The sequence below is a fragment of the Ambystoma mexicanum genome, chromosome 11 (assembly GCF_040938575.1).
Source record: "Ambystoma mexicanum isolate Mex_15411 chromosome 11, UKY_AmexF1_1, whole genome shotgun sequence".
Taxonomy (NCBI): domain Eukaryota; kingdom Metazoa; phylum Chordata; class Amphibia; order Caudata; family Ambystomatidae; genus Ambystoma; species Ambystoma mexicanum.
This window is the reverse complement of record NC_090934.1, coordinates 1,225,559,549-1,225,578,543: the sequence shown is the minus strand read 5'-3', so window position 1 is coordinate 1,225,578,543 and position 18,995 is coordinate 1,225,559,549.

The following is an 18,995-nucleotide window of genomic DNA, read 5'->3' as shown; positions in this document are numbered from 1 at the left end:
CCGCATTGTATCTTACCTGGGGTGGTGTGGTGGGGTTCCGGATTGGTGTCATCATGTGGTTGCTCAGAGGGTAGGCACTGTCCCCTGCAGAGGTGATAATGGTTGTGATTATTGGGGTTTGTGTATTTGTGTGTGTGTGTGTGACATGCATGCATGTGCAAGGGCATTTGTACTCACCTAGGAGCCATGTGTCGCCATGCTGCCCAGCTTCCAGGGCCCGGCTCAGGGCAGACATTCTGTATATGAAACTGTCATGGGTGGAGCCAGGGTAGTTTGCATAGACAGAGGTGATGATTCCCTTTGCATCGCATACCACCTGTACATTGATGGAATGCCAGTGCTTGCGGTTTCGGTAGATGTGCTCAGTGGCCCTAGGTGGACGTAGGGCCACATGGGTGCAATCTATGGCACCGAGCACTTTGGGGAAGTGTGCCACCATGTAAAAGTCCAGGACAACGGCCTGCCTTTCTGTGGGTGTTCTGGGCATGTATATGTGCCTGCGGACTGAGGGGCGCGCTGTCATGATTGCCAAGACCTGGTGTAGGCAGCGTGACTGCGTGGCCTGTGAGACCCCCCCCACTATGGCAGTAGTCCGCTGAAATGACCCAGTGGCCAAAAAATGCAGGACATTGTGCACCTTCTCCAAGGGGCTCAATGCTTGGGAGCAAATGGTGGGGGGTGTAAGGTCATCTTCCCACTCCCTGACCAGGTCTAGGATGATACGGGATGGAAACCTATACCTGCCGTAGACCTGGTCGTCAGGCATCCCAAAAAGGCTTGTCCGTGGTGAAAAAATGCATGCCCTGGCTACTCTCCTCCTCCTGCGGTGTCCCACGATCAGTGCTGCGACAAATGGGGCATTCATCGTAGCTGTATATACGTGTTTGTTGTTTGCGCGCACTTTTATACTGTGCATGGGGACGCTTCCGCCTGCCTTCGTGGGGCGGACGCGTTCACGCCTGTGTGCGTCTTTTGCTGTGCGCGGGTTTCCCGTATTCGAATCCATGAATACGGGTTGTTCGAGTGCGTGTGGGCGTTCCGTGTAGTTCCCTAAAGTACTTCCACAGTTACGCCTTCTTTTTCACGCGTTATTCCCCATTCCGTGTGTTACGCCCACTGTTCTGCCCACTTTTGTTGTGTGCGCTGCGCTATGTGCGCTTTTGCTGTGCGCGTAGCGCACGCCGTTTGATGACGTGTGTACCCGCGTGCGACATGCACCGATTTGGCGCACAGCCAGTGGGAAACAAGCGCAGCGCCTTCCTTGAATCGCACGCGTGCACGTGCGCTTGCTTTCTCACGCTTGCACCACTTTGCGCCTGCTTGCGCTGGGATTTTCGGCGCACGTTTGTTCCATGAATCGGCTCCTAAATGATTTGGCCAGAATGACACATTATGTTAAAGTGGTGAAATCAGTATTTGGAGCAAGGCTGTGATTTAAGCACTTGACTACATATCTTCCCATATGTTTTACGGTTGGATTTCCAAAAACAAAATAATTCGCTATTGTATGAATGCCTTGAAAAGTACTTAAATCACTTAAGAAACCAACCTGCCATTATATACATTGTTATAGAAATAGGTCAAGCAAAAAGACTTGCATAGCTTTACATCATCCACCCTGAATGCATAATCGCAGTAGCAGCCTGCAAAGGAATGTGGGATAAAAACAATATCATTTGGTTTTAAGAAAGCTACTCACAGTGAAAGAGAATTCAATATAATATTGAGCCATTATTTTACACAGCATGCAGCGTTATTCCATTCATTATCACCCACCAATTGCACCTCCTAAAGGACAATAGTACTTACCCAGGTGCCCCTGTGTCTGGGTCATTAACCTCTAATCGGTTTATTGAAATGAGGTTGACACAAAGCTGAACTTGGGGGCGCTAGGGGAGCAGTAGGAAAGGTGTTGTGCTTCCTTGCGCATTTAACTATCACATGAAAAGTGGGAGCTGGGAAGACTTTGGACAGCTGATCCTGCGTCAATGGAGAAAAGTCAGGCCTTTTTCCTGTCCCGAGCTGGCACGAGACATGGCCCATGAAATTGGGACAGTCCTGCAAAATACGGGATGGTTGGCCACCCTACAGACACACCCAGCCCTGTTCGCCGAACTTGGGTTTCACCTGGGCTTGTTTAGCTGTCAACCTGGTATAAGGTGAACACGGAGAACTTTCACAAAGGAGATTTTCGTCAACCATGTGGATCTTTTTGTCCCATTTCAATGTAACCTTGTCTAAGTGGCTGCATTTTAATTGTTTCCCTGTTCATGTATCTATTGCAGCTGTGACTGTGTATAGGTGACCAGCTAGGGCAAGCACATGCTCACCTCACATCACAAATATGCTCCTTTTTTACTCCTTTCCCTACTGCTCCCTTTTTCCTCCCATACAGCATTCTTTTTGCCACTCTCGTTTTTCCTTTCCAGCAATTTCCTCTCTACTATCCTACTCATTCCTGCTCTTTTTTAACATTGTCATCCCCAGTTCTTGCCTCATTCCCTTAATCCTCCTGCCTTTTTTTTTCCATTTCTGCCTTCACTCAATTCTTCCCTCCCTTGTTTACCCACGTCAAACACCATTTGCCTTTACATTGATGCAGCTCCACTCCCCATTCCTCACGCATTTGCTTCCCTTCTCTCCCTTTCTCCTGCCCTCCCTCACTCTTCACTTCTCCCTGACTCTTTAGACCTCCATTATTCCCCATGCTTCTTACACTCCTGAACCAACTGCTCTTTATTTCCCCTCCCTTTAATTCTCTTTACCCTGCATTTTCCCCACTCTGGTGCCTCATTAACTATTGCCCCATTCTCCTGCCCTCCTACATTCTCTGTACCCTTTCACCCTTTTACAGTCACTGGCTCCCTTCGATCACCTTATCTCCTGCCTTCCCTCACTCTCAATCTCTCACTCACGCTTCTGCCCGCCTTTATTCTCCACACGCCTGTGCCATCAGTGTTCATGTTACCTTCTCCTACTCTACTTTTCTCCCTCACTATCCTGCCCTTATTTCCTCTCCATTTCCATTCACTGCCCTGTAGCTGGAGGAGATGTAGGGGTGGTAGATTGGAGTTAAGGGTTCTTTCAAGTGCCACAAGCAGCACCCACCAAAAATGTAGCCTGTGGTATGCTTTGAGAGATTTCAGGTGTGTGGGGTAAGAACACCGCAGACATGCACAAAATGGTTCTACATGCAGCAGGGATTACCCTGTGATACCATCTCCTGTAAAGGCCCTTCCCATTGTCCATATTATTGCTGACTGCCTTGAACCTGTATCATTTCCAACATTAGCTGCAGGCTTGATCATTCAATATTACCACCATTGACAACAAAACCTGGCGAGGAGGCCCAGCTGTCTCTTGCTAGAGTCAGACCCCAACACAGAAAACAGTAAAAAAAAAACACAGAACTAAAGTTCTTCTTTGTGCAAATCCATCAACTCTAGGCTCCGCCTCCATGACCCACCCACCTGGGCCCTCTGTCATGTGTGTCCACAGGCCCTTTGCCTTAAATCTGCCACTGTGTCACACACGCAAAAACCACTGGGGGGATTAAAGACATCTCAAATTAGACCTTGTCAAATGTGAGATGCTAACTGGGTTTTTATCATCAGATACCATTCTGGTACTTATAAAGCTGACTTTATAATAAGAAACGGAGGAACTGATTCATGGAATTTTTAGCACGGTGCAGTGTCACTTTGCACTGGTGCAAAATGACTTTGCACTGCCAACAAAAACCCTGATTCACAGAGCGGTGCAAAGTGTATTTTTGCAGTGCAAAGTGACTTTGCACTACTTTTGCATCAGTGCAAAGTCACGTTGCACTGCAGAAATGCACTTTTCGACGCACTCTGAATACTTTGCACTGCAGACATGCACTTTTCGACGCACTCTGAATCAGGGTGTTTGTTGGTAATGCAAAGTGACTTTGCACCAGTGCTAAAAGTTCCATAAATCAGGCCCTAAAAGTAAAATTACTGTGCAAGAATACCGAATGAAGTGCGCCTACAGCAAGTCCTTGAACATCCCAGCCCTTACACCCCAACTCAAGAGCTTTGTTTCAACTGATTCATAAAACACAGTGAAAATAAGCAACAGTAGGTTAGTCCACGCCATTGGGATATTTACAGGACTAAAGACAGACTGGAAAAAGGGTGCCGTGGTGGCATGTAGTTACCTGGTCCCTCTAGTCAATGCCTGCACCCCTCCCCACAACTACAAACATAGTAGCACAATCAAATGTTATGTTATGTTAAACGTACTTATATAGCGCACCGTCACCAATGGAATTGGTCCCCAGGCACTCTGGTGGATCTGTAAACAGGAAGGTGGGATGGGTTAGTAAGGTGAAGAGGGAGTAGGATAGAGAGAGAAGTGGTGTACTGTTGGCAGCTTCAACTCGGTAGACACCGGGTGCTGAGCTTTGGTGCGAATATTGGATCAGTGTCAGTCCGCGTGTGCTGTTGGTGCAGCTTATGTGTTGTTGTGGTGTGGTGAAGTGCGTGCAGCTTGTTGTGCGAGAGATGGTTGTGTGAGTTTTTTGTGAGACAAGTATGCTGGGAGTTTGAGCTTATATCAGTTAGTGGGTTATATTACATTTAACATGCTAACACTCACAGTTCTGTCTAAGTGTAGTACCTGCTGATCTACATAGTTCCGTCTGAGTGTGGCACTCGCTAGTCTTCACAATAATTATCTAGATACTGCGCAGGCTAGTGTTCTCAATTCTGGTGTGGGACATGCTAACATCCAAGTTCCATCTAGGTGTGGCATATGCTAACATTCACAATCCTATCTAGAAACAGCGCAGGCTAATGTTCTCAATTCTAGGTGTGGCACATGCTAACATCCAAGTTCCATCTAGGTGTGGCACATGCTAACATTTACAATCCTATCTAGATGAAAAGGGAACTAAAATCTTCAAGTATAGATCGGGATGGAAGGACCGGGTAACAAAAGGTAAGGGTCATTGTTGCACAGGCAGGATTATTGCAAGTAACTTCCCACCGCTGACAGAAGAAAATGTGGTTAAGTGCAGCCTGGGCAGCAAAAGTGAAAGATTATATCATTCAGAATAGGTAGGGAAATAGCAAGGCATGCCTAAATCTACATCTTCCCCTTCTCTTCCCCTCTTCCAACAGACCTCAACTACCTGTATTGTAATTTCAATGTTTGGCAAAGGTTTTTAATCCCCTGCAACGAACCCACATACACCACAGACTTTGCCTCCTAAACGATAATGCTAGAATTAAGCCTTCCAAGGTAGACCTCAGATTCTCAGGCCGGTTGTAGTTTCCATAGGTATTTGGGGCCCTCACCCCAGTATTCCCTGTGAAAGAGTCGAGCCAGAAGTTTAAAAGCTGACCCTCCACTGTACATCAGGAGCGAGCCTAGGAATTGCAGTGCAGGAGTAGTGTGGTAAATGTTTTCAAAGTAATGTCTGGCTGCATGATGTCTGACTGAGCGCTTGCTTCAGACATCTGTGTGCAGTCTGCAGTCACACATTTGAGTTCTGCCTGGGTGTACTTGGCCCTTTATCCTTCTGAAGTTGATAAACTGAGTACCTTGAACATCATCCTACTCTTCCCGGGCAACCACACCATGGAGTTCAATGCCCATGTAACTCCACACACAGGATGGTCAGGCCTCATCACGAGTTGAGTGCTATCCCAGTGGTAATACCGCCGGGATACCGCCCAATGTTGATCGCATTACCGCAACTCGGTCTGGTGCAATTTGTGCCAGATCACGAGTTGTGGTGGCACTGTTAGTCTCCATTTTTTTAGAGTCCGTGGGACTCTGTGGGGCTTTTCTGCGCTATTAACACTGGTAGTAATATCGGCAGCAGTAATAGTGCCAAAAATGGCTTACCGCCAAGGCATTCACCTCCACATCAGAGTTGCAGTTTTGGGTTAGTTGGAAAGCTGAGGATGTTCGTTTGTAGCATAAACGGTGAAGAAGTTATGAAGGTTATTGTGGATTTTTTCAGAGAGAGGCAAAATTTTAAATAAGGATGCACTTTTTAAAATGACAAACGTTTCTTTACACTAGGGGTAGACTAGGAAGATGCAAACTACACGACAGCGCAGCCACCAGCCCATAATATCTCTGGTTGGTTTGGCCTGCCGAGACGCTCGCCTTTCTTCAGAAAATATATTAGCGCAAAGATGATTTTAACACTACTATTACAGAGAAAGGGTAAGAGAAAGAGTTCAGGCAAGACAAAATATTCTAATAATGCAGTTCTGGATGTGGATGTAAGAGAATGGGTTTGGATAGGGATGGCTTATGGACAATACATATGCTAGTGACAATCCTATGCTATGGATACTCACTACCAATGTTTGGAATGGACCCGTCATGGATCTGGTCAGGGATCTTTCTGGACAGGAATTCTGCTAGCACACCGGACTGGACTCAAGGCGCTCTGGTTCTGCAATCAGCAAGGCACTCTGGACACCGCACGGTGGGACTGGACTGGATCTCACGGGTTCTGGTTCTGGTTCGCAGCTATCTGGTCACAGCACGGTTCTACTGGGTTGGATCTTTGGATTCTGGCAAGAATACTTAGCAAGAAAGCAGGACAGCCAGGCTGTTCTTTTGTTTCCTTTAGACGTCTGGGGTAAAATCTGGTTTCTGGATTTTAAAAGGCCAAGCTGAGAAGGGTTCAGCTTTGGAAATGGGCCTTTCTGCTTTCAAAGTTCTGGAGTCTGGAGTATGGATTTCTCTTGCAAAGTGCTCCGCCAGCAATCGGTTGGTGTGTGAATGTGTCTGTCTCCTTCAAGGTCCTAAGCTATCTCTATTTATGTATTTCCTAATGGAGTGGGTATTCTGAATTATACTAGGCACACCCCTAGGTATTCTATTGGTTAGGGTCTTTCCTCTCCCCTGATTTGAAAAGAAAACAGAGTGTCATCATGACGATGTGTTTTATGATCCAGGGAAAAACCTCCCCTTTGTTTCTGCACATGAAATCTATTTTTCATACAAGACATATTTACAATTTTACACACTTGATAGTAATGGCATATTGATAATACAGATTTGGTGGAGCAAGTATTCATCCAAGCCCCGTAGCGATGAGAGCTTGGGTCTAGATTTGGCAATTTTTCGCACTTTTGGTCTGGTACCCAATGTCGGATTTATCCACAATTTTACATATATGTGCGCATGATATCTGGGCATAATCATATGAAGTTTCATGTTTCTGGCATCAATACAATTTCTACAAAACCACAAATTCTGCAGTCATGTCCTTGAACAAAGCACAGAGTTCTGAGTACTTTTAAAACGTGACCAAAAAATTCACATTAACAATACTGTAATTTTACAATTTTTACAAATTCGCACAGTCCTTTGTCAGTCCTTTTCAAAAATATACTTTTCTGTGCTTTAAGAATACACAAAACTGTCTATTCCCGCCCCCAAAGTTCCTGGTGGCTCAGAGCAATCCCCGCCTCTTTCCTCTAGCAGGGGCTTCTGTTGAAACTTGCATCTGCATATCTTTTCAATCAAGGAAGTCCTTTGTCTCTCCCAGCCCAAATCCCCTCCCCTCTTCATTAACTCCTGAATGTGAGTTCCTGGGCCAGAGAGCAGAAGGGAGGTGCCTTTTGTTGGGGTAAGCTGTGGAATTTGCTTTGGAGTTCTGCTGAATCTGGCTTACTTTAAAGTCAATTGTTAAGTTTTTCTTTGGGCAAACAGATCTCTAATTCCAGTCTTTTAAAACATAGAGATTAAATAGTTGCAACCTATATGGCTTTTGATAGCAAGTCACTTAATTCCAACCATTTGATTTTAACTGCACAAGTTTAAGCTTCCAATGCACTTAAATGACAGCTGTCATGCAGGCGACCGGCGGTACTGCGCCCATATTTTGACAGATTGTCCCAGATAAGCACACTTTTTAATGTGGGTATTCTTATGATGGATTCTGCTTTTCCTGGCATTGTGTGCTTATGTGTATTCCTTAAATAAGGTGATGGGTAACACCCAGCAAGGATGTTGCATATTTTCAGATGTTTGGAACCATTATTTTGCAATCTCAGCAACCAAGGAAAAAAAAGGAGCACTTCTGGGTTTCCTTGCAATAAAGCACTGCCCTTCATGTAGTTTCCATTTTCACTCTGTGGGCAGCCCAATGACAGGTTTCAGCAGTGTGGTCTCCTGTTCCACCACTGACACAGGCAATGTAGATTGGCAGCCATCTTTCTGGTTTCACAGCGCAATTTTCATAGGTTTAGCGGGCTTTTGCGGCCTTTTTGCTGGTTCTGGTGCCACCAGCACACAGTGATGTCGTAGGGCAGAGCCTAGTGGGTCAGTACATCCCACAAACCTAAGACATTGACATTACCCCACAATCATCATAAAATGGAACCCAGAACAGTAACAATACCTCATCCCAAGAGACAGCAACATGACTCTCCCATTTCATGCAGCCCTAAAATACCAATAATCGGACTCCACGGGCACTGCACACCACCTTCTGCTTCTCCAGCTGATTGACCCACATTTAACTGCATGAGCACCGTTCAACTCCACACATGGACCACAAAACACAAGGAAGCTATGCCTGCGGGCGCCATCCCAACCACAGGAACTCTGTGGAAGCAGCTCAGAGATCATCTCACGGTCTGCTACATCTTTTGCTCTACAACAACTGTGTCCTACCAGAGCCTCTCTCCGTCTCCCAGCATGGACGTCAAAACATACGCAAATGTCAATAAAGCCAACCATATGTAACTAAACCGGCATTCAGGATTTAGGTCCTTCCAGCACAAAGTTATCAACACCACATGTTTCCCACTTGCCTTTCGCTTACAACCCCCCGCCACTTTTTTGGTAGCACCACGCCGGACAAGGCCACCACACATTTCAGAGATGCGCTATACAAGACCACTTTACAATCCATTACATTACCATTAAATTGGGTAGTAATTACACGTATTACAGCTCTCAAATAAGAGAGATTTCCGCAGTTAAGCGCTGGATAAAAATGTGCTATTATTATTATTGTTAAACTTGAAATAATAGACATAGGGAAGATGGAACATTGCTACGGGTTATCTGTTTAAAGCACAAAGTTGGCACTTTAAGGAAGGCCGCAGAACTGTCATGCTGGTGTTGCAACATTGAAGAGTGGCTGAGGTGCAATTCTAGTTACTGCGGGTTGGATCCTCAAGGTACCTGATGATGGCAAAGAGTGGGGCGCTGAACACAGACGATCAATTTCTTTTGCTATGTATTTTTTTCATCAATTGATTTGAAGCTACAACAATGAATGATGGTGAAATGTGTTCAAATAAAAACACACAGTAAAATACTTGTAAGGCCAAATGCCTGTGGAAGTTTTCTTAAGGGATTTTTGCCACCCTTGGACATGAATGGCCTTTTAAGGGTGTCCATTAACTTGATGCAAACCTTTTATTGCCTCAAACCCACTCAGAACTTGCATAATCTCGCCTTTTTAATAAATACAAACAGCTTGGTAAAATATATGTTTACTTAAACCAGTCTGGCCTGTTGACCCTTATTGATTTGTGTTCCCACCCCACACACCTAGCCCTATTTGTGCCCCCATATTTGTTTTAGAATACTTTAATGAACTATTCCTGTTGATCCCCAACATTAGCAACGAGGGCTATGGTTCTGCCGGCGCTGTTCTCACCGCCTGGAGTGTTGCTAGGTCTGGAAAAGATCCAGTGCTACACTAATGTTGGGACTGCTGGGACTCGGGGCTAACTAGCCTTTTGGTTGCAGCCCCTGAGCTTCTATCTGGGGCTACAACCAAAAGACACTCAGCCCCCCCTTTCTAACACCTCTCATTTTCACCCTGAAGGCAATCCTGACACCCTGACTATGGGCCTCATTACAAATCAGGCAGTCCGGAAATAACGGTGGCGGTAAACCCACCGCCACCGTTGTTTCCGGACCGCCTGATCCCGACTCCTGCAGGCGAGAGGTGATGTTCCCGCCAGGTTTGACCTGCCGGGTTTAACACTGCCCGCCTGCAGGTGGACGAGGAAACACCGGCAGCATTACGAGATGCTGCCGGTGTTTCCATGATCCCCATTCCCATTGAGTCCCATTGGACTCAATGGGAATGGGGATTAACACCATTCCGTCTCCGTGATTCCCGGAAAACCGGGGTTGTAATGCCCCGGTAATTCCGTGAATCACGGAGGTGGAATGGTAATACGAGTCCGGCGGTGACCAGGCGGTTTTACCGCCTCGGTTACTGCCGGACTCGTAGTGAGGCCCTATGAGTGTTTCCACTGTACACTTTCATGGTGGGCCTATGGACATATATTTATTTTATTTATTGAACATTTGTATCGTGCCTATACAGCAGAAAGTGTTTCCAGGCACCACAAGATAAAAAGGTATCAGGTAATACTATCCCCACAAATAATGTCGCCGTATATATGGTCGCCAGGAAAGGCCATAGGCAACATTATTTGTGGGGATAATTTATGGGGTAAATGGGCGTAGGGGTTGCGGGTGTGTCCTCGGTTCCCTATAAAAAAATATGGGGTTTGCAGGGGTTTTCCCCGCAGGTTCCATGGGTTAATATCACCACAAAAAACGGCGCCATTCTTGTATGGCAATATTTTTGCTGGGATATTAACACATGGAACTGACAAAAAAGGGGGCTAGGGGACAGGAGAAAACAACAATAATGGTCCTACTAAGATCGTGCAAGTGCATTATCAAGAAGTGCAGGGGGGGGGCAGGTCAGGACAAGGGATGGGATAGGGAGAGGGTGAAGGAGGAAGGAGTGCTGGCGGGGGGCAAGGGGCTGGGCAAGTGCTAAGTGGTGCCTAGGAGGGCAGGTGCCAAGGGGAGGAGGGCAAGGGGTCACTAGTGGGAGGGCGTAGGAGCATCTCCCTCGGAAGGCTAGTCAGGGAAGAGTGCCTGAGGGTAAGCGCTGGTTTGAAGGGGAGAGAGTGGAGGACTGGACGAAGGAGAGCCTGATCCAGGAGAGATTCATAAGGGACACAGGCATTCAGTCATGGCGGCCGGCGGAAACTAGCAGGGGAGGCAGAGAGAGAAGGAGGAGGAGAAAAGGAAGGTCTTGATAAGCTTCTGGAACTTAAGGCGATCTGGCACATGTCTGAGAGGGTGTGAAAAAATCAGTGAGCACACTGATGCAACAATGGTCCTCTTTTTTTGTTAGGGGCTTGTGGGGGGAGGACTAAGTCAAGGAAACACAAGGGGGTCCCAACAAGCTACCTTTCGATGTCTACACCAAAGGTGACAGAACTAGGTCTCAATCCACATACACTTTTAGGGCCATCTTTTTTAGAAAAAATAAAAAGATGGAGGGCTCAGGTTTTACAAAAAATATATCTTATATTTATTATTCTGTAATAGATCATATAAAAAAGACCGTTAGGTCACATTTGCAAATCAAAACACCATAAAACAAAGTTATTATAGAGACAATTATTCCACAATTTCTGTCCTTGCTTTCACTCATGGAATACATTATATTTTAAGTGATGTTTGTAACACGTGGATGACATTAGAAAAGCCCATTCATGTTTGCTTTTATACAAAGTCCCCATCTAAATTGTGTAGACAGGAGTAGATCTGTTCCCAGCCTTATTCTTTGATTAACAAAAGGACTGTCGCTCATTCTTATACTGATCAGTCTTTTGTATAAGGTTTTCCTTAGGACACATCAACCCATCATCTTGGGGAGTGTTAAGATGGATTTCTGAACTCTGTCCTGGAGGGGCAGAGGTTCAGAAGGCCAACCTAGTTTCTTGGAACAGGGTAACCTCGGGACAAGCCAGACCAATCAGGGTAACGATCGCAGCGGTCAAGACTAGGTCTCAAGAGGGGTGAGGGTGACTGAAAGCCCGCAATGAGCACACAAAGCAAGGACACTTACAAATTACTCCAAGCAGGTGTTATATTAAAAATATATACACATTTATTACAAGGCCTTTGTAACATTGACCGTAGCGAGAAATCACAATAAAACTCAAGTAAACCAACACATACCAAACCAATACAATATATATACAAATACAAACGAGTCTAACGAGTTAGAAGCACGAAATGTGTAGACCACCTAGATGGGGAGGAAAACAGGCAGTGCGAATAATAATTAGACCCAGTCCGCCTTCAGAGGCACCTAACTAAAAGGAAGTCCAAGCCCTACGAATAGTGGAGCCTTGTGCTAAAAAGTACCTGCACACGCTGGTGCCAACGGGCAAAAAGGGAGTCTCTTTGAGGGAATCAGGCAGTTTAGTTCGGTGAACAAATGAAGATGAACAGAGCTCCACGACTCAAGCGCAGCCTCCACTGTGGGCAAAAGCAGAGCGCGAGTACGGAAAGGCGTGCTGGTAGACACAGCGGGGAAAAGCTATGGGCTCCTGCAGGAGGGCAACCAGTTCCTAGCGATGCTACTCACCGGTTCCCGATGCAAGCAGGCCCAGGCTTCTCCGCGTCAGTTTCAGTGCTGGCAGGTTCAGATACGAGCAGGGGACGTCTCGGCGTCGTGTAGATTCCGCAGCAGCAGAAGTTGAGTTGAGGATGTCCCAAACGCAGTGAACCCGCACAGTTTGTTACCACAGCAGGGCAACGGAGCGGCCGTGTGTATTTCAGCCAAATGTACACTACTCACTTCAGACCTGGGAATGCCAAGTGTACGAATCTTGTGAGAGTGACAAGGACTCGTAATACAACACAACCTGACGGCGGTTACAGAGCAAGACTCCTGGGTAGGCTGGTCAGTCAACTGGATGGCCCAGAGACACTTCCAACGGCTTACGTGCAGGAGCTGGTGAAGATGCCGAGAATAGTTGTTCCCACTATTCCAAGGGTCGAAGTACCAGTACAGGCCTTCTCGTTCGATCCGGGGTAGAAAAGGTTTCACAAGGCGACAGCAGTGCAGAGGAGCAGTCCTTCAGCGGGTCACCAGCGATTCCTGGGTTCAGCCTCGTGGTTGCAGGATACTTGGCTCCTGTATTCCTTTGTTAGTGAGAACTCAGGAGATCGACATGGTAGTGGTGTTTCCAGCCCCCTCTTATCCACGGTTCCCTTCGCGCCAAAATGGAGGGGACCCAATGGGACATCTGCTCACAAAACACTCACACCATACGTGGACCTATCACGGACCACGGAGGTCCCAGGCATTCACACAGGGGCGTTGCTAGGGGGGGGCTAAGGGGGCTATAGCCCCTGATCTTTTGGTTGTAGCCCAGGATAGAATCTCAGGAGCTACAGCCAAAAGACTAGCTAACCCCCAGTCCCAACAGTTCCAACATCAGCTTAGCCCCGCGTCTTTTCCAGACCTAGCAACTCCCCTGCATTCACACCACCCTAGACTCTCTGGCACCCAGGATGTGTATTGGGACCAGACATCCCAGCCGACACCTTGGAGGCACACACAAGGCCTGTAGAAGCCAGCGAAAGCATCTGTGTTTCGCGGGAAAGTACATGCCCAAATAAGGAAGGCCCCGGGTCGGCTTGACCTGGGGAAGGTAAAGGGGGCAAGACGGTCAGCGGACAGGACAATGAGCCTCGTGGTCTGGCCATTTTGGGAGCCAGGCCACCATTTTGGGCTAAGCGCGAGAAATGCGCTTAAAACGCCAAAAGGAGCTCAAAAACACAAGAAACGATCGCTGCCACCAGTCCTGTCCGTGATTCACTTGCACCGATCATTTACAATCCAGAAAGAGTATCTAGGGCCTGTAGAAGACTAGAGCCCCAAGAGAGCAGTAACTTAGCTTACAGTGCCCTCTTGTGTCATGTTGCACGAAAGCTGCAACATGATAAAGAAACTACGGAAAACAACGTTTCCCGGTACTGACTGTCTTAAGGGCATGTCAGTTTCCCCGTAAGAATGGAGCGAAAGCCCAGAGGAGTGCGGCAGAAGGCTGCACTTCTCTGGCAAAGTCTAGATCCTGGTGAAAACAACATCAAAAAGTTTAGGGGTTGCCACATGGAAGGAAAATTACCCACAATTAAGAAATCTTTCCTAACACGCGGGCTTGTACAAAACCCGATCCGTACGCAAGAAGACTCCTTCCAAAAATTCCTGCAAGGATTGAAGTCAGGTGAGAAAGGGGGAAATCCGTGACAGTAACAAGCTAGCCTTTCTAGAACGGCATCACGTGACCGCACTACAATATCTTGTGGTGGCGTCACGTGCTGCACAGCCATCTGAGGAACACGCCAGTTCTCTGGTTTTGTGCACGGCTCGTCTCCGGTGTCAAAGACCCCCGTACTGCTGAATAACAACAAGTAAGCGACTGAATCCATATAAACATGGACCCTTTCATGCGGAACCATATTAATTTTGTCCGCGCCTTCCTTTTCTTTTCTTTTCTTGGCTTTCACTAGGTACCAGCGTATCTCAGCTGCTCTTTAGAACACACGTGGCGAATTTCCCCTGAAACAGCCATCTATACAAAAGCATCTGAGGCTGCAATAGGTAGGCGATTTTACATACCCCCTGCCTGTCCAATAATGATTGTGTAAGACGTACCCCACTAGATTAAAAAACACGTTTTTTTTTATTTTTATTACAGTTGCATATTGAATATGTGAAAGTGGCAGATCTCTAAAAAGCACCGTGATATTCAGTTACTCATGAACTAATATATCACTCACAAGAAGCCATAAAGGTATGTCTGGTTCCTAAAATCATACTGATAGGAAACAAGACATGTAGACAGTAATTTCGAAATTAGTGGCCTGCGCCCTCCTGTAGACTGTTGTGTGTGTCCACCCCTCCTTCCCTCCCTTTTGTTTTTGTTCCCCCGGCCGCTTTCCTTGTTTTTTTCCCATGTGTCTGGCACTTGACACTAATCTGTATAGTATGTGCACTAGATGCACAAAATATAAGACGCTCAGTGATGGAGGCAAAAATATGAGAGACTATGATATGTATGGCATAGAGTTGAATTAATTCCAATGACGTAACTGTCACTACTGTATAAGCCAGACAATGCAGTCACACTAAAGAAAGTGTTTGATGCACACCAAGACTGAGAGGTTGATAGTATGGCCTCATATAAAAAAGGATATAAAAAAAAAAATGTTAAGAACAATTATGGGTTCTGGTTGCTATATTTTGATATGAATGTCTCTGTTTTTATAGATATTTGGAGATAACTTTGCAATAACACTTGTGAAATGCTATACCCCCCAAGATGATGGGTTGATGTGTCCTGAGGAAAGCCTTTTACAAACGACTAATCAGTATAAGAATGAGCGACAGTCCTTTTGTTAATCAAAGAATAAGGCTGGGAACAGATCTACTCCTGTCTACACAATTTAGATGGGGACTTTGTATAAAAGCAAACATGAATGGGCTATTCTAATGTCATCCACGTGTTACTAACATCACTTAAAATGTAATGTATTCCATGAGTGAACGCAAGGACAAAAATTGTTGAATAATTGTCTTTATAATAACTTTGTTTTATGTTGTTTTAATTTACAAATGTGACCTAACGGTCTTTTTTATATGACCTATTACAGAATAATAAATATATTATATATTTTTTGAAAAACCTGAGCCCTCCATCTTTTTATATTTGCTAAAAAAGATGGCCCTACAAGTGTATGTGGATTGAGACCTAGCTCTGTCACTTTGGTGTAGACATCGAAGGGTAGCTTGTTGGGACCCCCCTGCCGAAGAGAGAGATTTACCACCCACACTTTACTTGGGGAAACGTCTGGTGTGCAGAGAGCTGGAGCTAGAGGACTGAAGGACTCTAGTGGCGAGGTATTTAGGGAGAGAGAGTTGGATGTTGCATGGTCCCAGGCCCAGGAAAGCCTTGTGGATGATGCAGAGGGTCTTGAATTTGATTCTTGGAGCCACCAAGAGCCAGTGGGGAGATTTTTGGGCTGGACAGATGCAGTCCCTGGGCTTGAGGCCAAGGATAACTCTTGCAGTCCTATTCTGGATTGGTTGAAGAGGGCGGAGTGAGGAAAGAGGCAGATTAAGGAAGTGGCTTTTGCAGTAATCAAGCCTTGAGAGAACCAGAGCTCTGGAGACATTGAGTTTCTGGGGGAAGGTGAGAAACGGGACAATGCCTCTAAGGAGGCAAATCTGATAGTGGGCCTTCTTGGAAAAGTCAGCGATATGAGGTGAGAATGAGAGAGAGGAGTTGAAGATGACACCCATGTTTTTTGCGATGCACAAGGGTGAGGGGAGGGGTCCCAAGGAGGGCGGACAGAGTATAGGAGGAATGGAGGGAGTAGGGGTCCCAATGAGAAGGATCTCAGTCTTACTGGCGTTAAGGTAGAGAGCATTAGTACCATACCATGCCTGGACAGCTGTCAGACAGTCAGGAATGAGAGAGTAAGGAGAGGAGAAAGAGGAGGGTAGCTTAAAGGAGAGCTGTGTGTCATCAGCATGACACCGGAAATGAGGCGAGAAGGTGGAGATCAAGTGGGCAAGGTAAATATTGAAAAGCCACCGCGAGGGGATAGAGCCCTGAGGGATGCTGCAATTCGAGAGTGAGGTAGAGGAGAGAAAGGGGCCCAATTGAACTTGGGCGGGCCGATTCAAGAGGAAAGAGGTCAACCAATACGGTGCCCGGTCCGTGATGCCCATGGTATCACAGAGCCGATTTGAGGATGGAATGATTGACTGTGTCAAAGGCAGAGTACAGATAAAGGAGAATAAGGGCAGAAGGAGAGTTGGAGTCGAGGTTTGAGAGCAGGTCAGCACGGGTGGTCAGGAGAGCAGTTTCTGGTTCTCTGGCTGCTCTGAAGCCAGACTGGTGGTCGCGAAGGCAGCCAACAGATTCAGTGTGATGGATTAGTTGGGAGATGACCAACTTCTCCAGGAGTTTGCCCAAGATGGGGATGTTGGAGATAGGGAGGTAGCTAGCCAGGCAGGAAGGGTCCGCAGACGGCTTTTGTAGGAGTGTGGTGCACAATGGAGTTCTTGAGGGGTCAAGGCAAAGAGCCAGTGGCAAAAGAGTGGTTACAGAACTCAGCCAAGGAGGGAGCGAGAGGCATGTTGTCCATGATAGTTCTAGTGGAGCAGGGAAGCACCTGTTTGGAGGAGACTTTCATAGAGCCTGCTGTCTTGGTGACTTCATCCAGTGAAATGGGTAAGAAGGAGGAGAGTAGGGAGAGCAAGAGGGTGCAGGGAGGCCTGCATAGAGGCGAGGGAGGGGGGCATAGAGAAGAGAGATGACAGGATGTCCTGAGTTTTGGTTATTAAATGGGTGGCCAACGCCATGCAGTGGACTGAGAGGGAAGAGAAGTTGAGATTGCAGTAGGATTGGCAAGTTCCTTGCAGATTTTTTGAAGTTCAGCCGTGTTGTTCGTGGCCCCAGTGATGTGGGATTGGATGCAGGCCTGTTTCTTGGAGTGGATAGAGAGTCTGTATTGCCTTTTGAGCAGGCGACATGCCAGATTGCCACAGGATGTGCTAGAAGCCAGCCACTTCCATTCCGCAACTTTGCATTTGCATTTCAACAATGCTAAGTCAGAGTCAAACCAACTATTGCACTTGGAAGTAGGCTTCATGCGGATCCTCATGGCAGTAGCAAGTAAGTCAAGGGTGTTGAAGATGGAGAGGTGAAGGTTAGCAAGAGCTGAGTTAATGTGAGGGTGAATAGTAGGAGTGGTAAGGGGTGAAGGAGATGGCAAAAGCAGCTATTGACACTCGCTTCATCGGTTGAAATACGTAGAAGGAGACTGGCAGTGCGGTCAGAAGCTTTGCCGGGGAGCCCAGGAGCTCCAGGTGGGAGGAGAGGAGAGCATGGTAAGACCAGGAGAGAGGAGTATTGAGAGGGTTAGAGAGAGCGATATCAGCAGTGATGAACACATCCAGGGTGTGCCCGGCTGAGTGGGTAGGGCCAGAACGAAGAATGGTGAGTGAGAGAGAGTCGCAGAGGTTTCAAAAGAGTAGAGTGGCCGCATCAGGAGAATCCAGATGGATATTGAATTCTCCAAGGAGAAATAGCATAGAGGAAGAGGTCGGCAGAGAGGAGGCGAGGTTGGCCTACTCAGAAAGGAAGGGGGGATCGGCCTAGGAGGCATGTAGATGGCAGCGAGAGGGTCTGAGAGACGCAGAGCTTGCAGAAAACTCATTCAAAGGAGGAGTACGATTGAATTGGTATGATGTGAGCAGGGATCCATTCAGGGTAGACAAGGGCACTCCTCCTCCAAACCGGTTTGACCTAGGCTTGGAGAGGATCTTGTAGCCCTCAGGAAGGAGAGTGTCAAAAGCAGTGACAGAGCTGGCATTGAACCATGCCTCAGTCAGAGGGAGGAAGTGGAGGAGAAAGTCTTCAAGGAGGTGACAGATGTCAGAGGAGTATTTGACAGCAGAGTAAGAATTTAGGGTAGCTGCATGAAGCTGATTGCCCCCTTTAAAGGTCTTCCGAGGTGGGATACAGGGGCGAGGTACACCTGTCAGTGGGGGCGAAGAGGTCACAGAGGTGGCAGCCGGGGGAAAGGCAGTGGGAGGGAGGAAGTTAATGAGATACAGAAGACGCCTGGTAAGAAGGAGAAGGTTGGGCAGAGATTCCTGGGCCATGATCGTGCCATTCTGGTACACATTAATGATGCACCTAGAAGATAGGAAGTGTGCCAAGAGAACTTCCCACCTGGTAACACCATTAATGGGTGAGGAAGAGAAAGGGGAGAGGATAGAGATCATCTGAGGAGTGCACATGGCCGAGGAAGGGGTGACAAGAGGAAGTCAGTCATTGTCTGCCTGGATGAAGCATTGACGTAGCAGTTGGAGTAGATAGGGGAGATAGAGAGCACCATAGTGGGAGGCCGTTGGGGGTGGATGGACAGAGGAGATGGATGTTCAGGAACTGAGCAATGCACAAGGAACTCACCAGGTGGCCTAGCAGCCATTCAAGGAAGAGAGACTGAAGAGCAGTAGGTCAGGCAAAGGGGGATAGAAATTCAGAGTAACAGTAGAAGGCTTCACAGTTTAAGCAGGCAGCGATGCATAAAGAAAGTATTTAGATCTGACCTTCAAGTAATGATAAAACCTAACA